The sequence below is a fragment of the Chinchilla lanigera genome, unplaced genomic scaffold (genome assembly GCF_000276665.1).
Source record: "Chinchilla lanigera isolate Chin_1 unplaced genomic scaffold, ChiLan1.0 scaffold00080, whole genome shotgun sequence".
In the NCBI taxonomy this organism is placed as follows: domain Eukaryota; kingdom Metazoa; phylum Chordata; class Mammalia; order Rodentia; family Chinchillidae; genus Chinchilla; species Chinchilla lanigera.
This window is the reverse complement of record NW_004955481.1, coordinates 1,828,684-1,834,787: the sequence shown is the minus strand read 5'-3', so window position 1 is coordinate 1,834,787 and position 6,104 is coordinate 1,828,684. Positions and strand designations below refer to the sequence as shown.

Genomic DNA, 6,104 nt, shown 5'->3' with positions numbered 1-6,104 from the left:
TCATGGTTTCCACCACTGAGCAAATTACAACAGTAATTTCCTCTGATCCTCAGCGCTTTCTGGGCTGCCCCTCCCCCAAAGTCTTGGTTCTAGTCCAACATCCCCCAATGGTTTCCTTTCCCAAGTAATGAGGGAATCTGTGCTGATTCTCAATGATGGTCAAATCCTCCTTGGAGGCCAAAGTCCACCGGGAAGTCAGGTAAGCCTGTGGGTACAGACTTAGTGGTGTCTTTTGAAGATAATCAATCAATGTCTTGTTCATGGGCCACTCTTCACTAGATTCCATTATGACTTTCTTAAAATGCACAGGAGCCAGGTCACCCACTTCTTTTGGGAGAGAAACACATTCATAAACCATCAGATAGTGTTTCTTCATGCTCATACTCGTTTCTGAAAACATTCAGTCCAATCCTTCATCTTCAAACATCTGTACCGAACGCCTGAATCTCTTCCCAGATGTCTTCATCCAGCGAGGGAGCAGCTCGATGATGCTGCAAAGGAACTATCAGCCAGTGCCCCTCAGGAAGAGGCGGGGGTAGCTGGGCATGGTGTCACATGCCTGTAATCCCAGCACTCTGGAGGCTGAGGCAGGAGGATCCTTGCAAGTTCAAGACCAGCCTGGGCTACAAAGTGAGCTCAAGGCCATACTGAGACCTTGTCTCAAAAAAAAAAAAAAAGAAAGAAAGAAAGGAAGGAAGAGGTCCGGAGTTGGGCAAACATAAATAAACCTTAGCACCTGTCTTAGTTAATTTTCTCTAGCTGCTGAGACAAGATACGGAATGCCCAAAATTAAGGAAGGAAAGATTTATTGAGCTCACGGTCTGTGAAGGTTTCAGTCCATAATCAGCTGGCTGCAAGGCAGGGTGATATGGCACAGGAGCAGCAGTCCAAGGCAGCTGAAGTCAGAAAAAGCAGTAAGAGACAAAGCCGGGAGAAGCAAGCCTCTTTGCGGGGTTCCTTTACACCCACACCATCTCCATGCCTTCCTCTTCCACAAGCTCAGGATGTTTACAAAGGAAGGACCCTGTCTTCCTGCTGAATTAAACTTCTAAACTTCTCACGCTGACAGACTGTATTAACCATGACACCACCTATGGCCACAATGAGGTGCTTGGGAAATTGAGAGCTGTCAAAACAACACAGACCCATTTCCATTTGTGCGGTGAGGCGCTTGCTCCCTGATAGCCTTTTTCCTCCGGGTCTGTTCCTCCCGATCAAGACGCTTTCTCTCAGCTGCTTTGGATGTAAACAGGTCGTCCAGAGTAGAAGAGTTTCCGTCCGCTTTGCCTGTGAACTTAGATGCCATTCTCATAAAGTTTGCTTCATCTCTTCATGTTTGACTAAGTTATTTGGTCTTAGATGATCATCATCATGGAAGGATCTGACTTTTTCCTCATTGGTAGAAACTCTGTCTCTTCCTACTTCCTGCTTTTGATTTCAGAGGTTCCGGTGTGTTCACAGCCACACTCTTCCAGACTCATGTTGTTTTTTTGGGTTTGGTTTGGTTTGGTTGGTTTTTTGTGTTTGTTTGTTTGGGCTTTTTGTTTTTTTGTCTTTTTGAGACAGGGTCTCGCTATGCAGTTCAGGCTGGCCTTGAGCTCACTTTGTAGCCCAAGCTGGCCTCAAATTCACAATGATCCTCCTGCCTCAGCCTCCTGAGTGCTGGAATTATAGGCATGCGCCACCACTCTCAGCATTCTTTTACCGGTCTTGTCTAAAATCTTTTGTGGATGCAGTTTTTTTTTTTCCAGCTTCTTCTAATTTCAACTGAAATAGTTCCATTGACCCATATCTTTCAGCTACAATGTCCTCAAATTTTCTATTTTGGCCAGGCCTGGTGGCGCACACCTGTAATCCCAGCACTCGGGAAGCTAAAGCAGGAGGTTCACTGCAAGTTTGAGGCCAATGTGGGCTACAAAGTGAGCTCAAACCCAGCCTAAACTGCATAGTGAAACCCTGTCTCAAGAAAAAAAAAAAAAACAGAAAAAAAAATTTCTATTTTGTCTTTCTGCTTGTTTTCATTCTTTGGTAAGATTTCCTTAGCCAGCTTAACCCACCATCCTCTACTCCTGAGGCTGTTCTAGGGCTTGGTTTTTCTCTCACTGTATTTTCCTTGTCAGCCTTGAGTGATGATGATAACATAGTTTTACAGACATCAAACCAACAGGCAGCCACTCATCCCTGGCTGTCATCATCTCTTTCTAACTTTCCATCTTTCACTTTCCAGGCCTTTTCCTTGACAAAGTCTAGGGTGGAACAGCCTCAGCCCCTTCAGCCTCAGAGCTTGACGAACTCTCAGCTGATTCACTTTTTTCATATTTCTGCTTCTTGCTCTTTTTTTTCTTCTCTTTCTTTACTCTTTTTTTTTTTTTTTTTTTTTTTTTTTTAGACAGAGTCTCACTATGCAGTTCAGGCTGGCCTTGAGCTCACTTTGTAGCCCAGGCTGGCCTCGAACTCAGAACGATCCTCCTGCCTCAGCCTCCTGAGTGCTGGGATTATAGGCATACAACACCACGCCCGGCTTTTTACTTTTTTTTGAAAACTTACCTTTTTCCTTTTTTTTTTTTTCTGAGAATGTTTCTTTCAAGAACTGTTCACTTCACTCAGTTACATCAGTTAGTCTTTTAAGTTTTTTCCTCCTTTCTTCCTTTTTTTCAAAGTCGGCTTTGGCCCTGACACAACACTCTGCCCTGCCAGTTTGGGTCTGTTCCTTGTGCTCCCCAATACTCTTACCAGAGCACAATTTCTCTAGCCATTCGTGTATGCATGGACACTGTGCTGTCTCAGCAACACAGGATGACCTAAAGTGGTGGCCTCAGCCCCACGTCTGAGTGGTCTTTCCATTTCATTCTCCACGGCTCCCAAGGAACATTCTCTGTCTCTCAGTTCAGATTCTCAGGAGAGACGACTGAGTCCAAGCCATGACTCCTTGGGTCAAAGGGCAGTGTCTTAGTTACTTTCCTTTCGTTGCTGCGACAAAATACCTGATACCCAAAGGTAAAGGGGAAAATGTTTATTTAGCTCACAGTGGGTAGAGGTTTCAGTCCATGATCAAGGCAGGGTGGCTCCAAGGCAGGGTGGCATGGCCAACAGGCCTCACAGAGGAGAAGCGGTTCATGGTGGGCAGAAGGTAGCAAAGCAACAAGAGGTGACCATAGCTCTTTCTATCCCTTATATTTTATCCAGGCTACTGAAGGTTGGTAGTACTCACATCCTTAATCTCAGTGCCCTTGAAACTAGCATTGCACCATGAATTAGTCCCATAGTCACACACTCTAGATCCAGCCACCTCTGAATTTGACCTTTTTTTTTTTACTGGGAGTCAAACTCATGACCTCAGGTTTGCCGGGCAAGTGCTTATGCCACTGAGCTACATCCCTGACCCCTAGCCACCTCTGAAAAAGCCCCACTTATGACCACATGAAGCTTTGGGGGGATGTCTGGACCAAAGTCATAACAGCAGGGAATAACATCTCATGGTCACGCCTTGGCTGGGGCGGGGCACAGGGCCTAAGGTGTCTTTCACAGGAAGGAGAGGAGGCAGCCAAAGGAAAGAGGGGACAGGAGGCAAAAAGCAGAGCCATAGAACCCCACGGCAGGAAACATTCTTTTTTTGTTTTCTGATACCAGGAATTGAACTGAGCACCTCACGCTTGCCAGGCAGGAGCTTGTGCCACTGAGCTATCTCCAGACCCATTCTAAAAGCAAAGAATGGTAAACAACCAATCACTGAACTCAAGCCAAACCACAATACAAAAACATGGACTAATGATTCACAGACAGTGAATGTGTTCCATTATGTGCCATCTTTTTTTTTTTTTTTTTTTTTTTTGGTCTTTTTTTGAGACAGGGTCTCACTATGCAGTTTAGGCTGGCCTTGAGCTCACTATGTAGCCCAGGCTGATCTCAAACTCGCAGTGATCCTCCTGCCTCAGCCTCCCGAGTGCTGGGATTACAGGTGTACACCACCACACCTGGTAAGACCCATCTAAGGACTAGAAAACTAAGCAGTTATTTTTGTTTTAATGATATATGGAAGAGTGTGATAATGTAACAAGAATACAGGAGGATTAAAGTTGAGTGTTCAATTTGTTTTTCAGTGTCTGTTGCCATTACAGTAAAATATACATAAAACTTATTATTTTAACCTCTTGTAAGTTTATAATTCAGTTGCATTAAGTTCATTCACAATGTAGTAACAACATCACAACTATCTTTTGTTTGTTTATTTGTTTGTTTTCCGGTACCAGGAATCGAACTCACGACCTTGTGCTTGCCAGGCAGGTGCTATGCCACTGAGCTACATCCCCAGCCCCCGTCATCACAACTATCTATTCACGTCCATAACTTTCTCATTATCCCTAAAGAAACTCTAACTTCATTAAATAATAGCTGCACATTCCTCCTTTCTCCCAGCCCCTAGTCACCCTATTTACCTGCTTACTTTGTTAAGCTTCCTGTCTCTACGAACCTGCCTGTTCAAGGTGCTGCATGGAAACACAGTCATGCACTCTTTGACCTTTTATATCTGGCTTATTTCACTTAACATACTGTTTTCATAGTTCATCCATGTTCTTGCATGTTTCAGAATTTTGTTCCCTTTTATGGCTGACTGATATTCCATTGTATGGATTTATCACCGCTCATTAATGTTTTGGCTTTTTGAGACAGGATCTCACTATGTAGCCAAGGCTGGCCTCAAACTCCTGCCTCAGCCCCCTCGAGTGTTGGGATTCCAGGCTTGTGCCATCATGCCTGGCTTAACAACCACAGTAAATGTTAATGGCTTAAACACCCCAATTAAAAGGCAGAAGTTGCCGAATTGAACAAAAATGCAACACTCAACTATATGCTGCCTGTAAGAAATGTTCACTAAATAGAAAAATGCAAATAAAAATTACAGAATGGAAAAAGATGGTGCTAATCTGGGCTAGTTATACAGCCCAGGGGAAGAGTGCTTGCCTTGCATGTGCAAGGCCCTGGGTTTCATTCCCAGTATGGGGGACCATCTGGGCAATCTTCCCTGAAGGAGGAGCTGTCTCCGCTTTGGCTGAACCTGGCCCTCTGTCCATGTACTGATGTGTGCAGAGCTGGGACTTTTCCTTACCCCTTCAGTTGGCTTTAGGCAATGCAAATCGGTCTAGCCGAGGTGTTGATGTGTGGTCTTTGAAGCAAAGATGACAGGGAAGTGTTTCCCCCGCCCCCGTAGCTCCCACATAAAACCTGTGTGAGCCAAGGTGGGACGGAGAGCCTGTGCTCCAAGCTGTCAGCTGGGATCCAGCCTCAAGATGAGAGGCTATGAATTCCCAGGGCATAAAAGAATACGCATCAGAGCTGAAGCATGGACACCAAAACATTACATATTACCTTAGCTGTACCATGCAGACTACTCTGTCTGCATACCCTTCTCTCTGCATATGGCAGAGGTGATTTCAGGCCTGCTACCTAGCCCAGCTCACAGCACTCACCTACTTCCCACCACTCCCACATTCACTTCCCCAAGCCGCTCCTTTCTTCAAGAATTAACAAACCCAGGTTCAGTCTGGCAGGAGGCCTTCGTTCCGGTTAGTCATCACCGTAGCTGGACTTAGGACCCCTTGGCTCCCACAACTACAGTTTATCACAAATACGCCTTAGTGCCTTTATTCTCGTCCTGGGTTGCACTGGAAGTGGTAGATTGGCACTCACTCACTAAAATTCCAATAACTTCTCTATGGGATTACAAATACAAACTTCCTGGGCTCAGGACCAACAAGGGCTTTCTATACCCAGCACCTCTCCCCCATACTAAGCTAATGCTGTCAAAAAAAAGAAAAGCTCCACATCAAAGTAGATTCTAGAGTAAAGAATATTACAGGGATAATAAAGAAGGTCACTTCACAGTAATGAAGGAAGCTATAATTATACTAATGTTTTTGTACCTAATGAAACATTTTACAATACTTGGGGCAAAAAACTGATAGATGGTGCACACCTATAATCCCAGCACTCAGGAGGCTGAGGCAGGAGGATCATTGCGAGTTCGAGACCAGCCTGGGCTACAAAGTGAGCTCAAGATCAGCCTGAACTGCATAGAGAGACCCTGTCTCAAAAAAACCAAAAAA

The 6,104-nt window shown here is 44.9% G+C and overlaps 1 pseudogene; it reads right to left on the bottom strand.

Moving 5' to 3' along the window:
• On the bottom strand, positions 1-4,507 carry LOC102005472 (annotated as a pseudogene).
• Between the last annotated feature and the right edge of the window lie 1,597 nt (positions 4,508-6,104).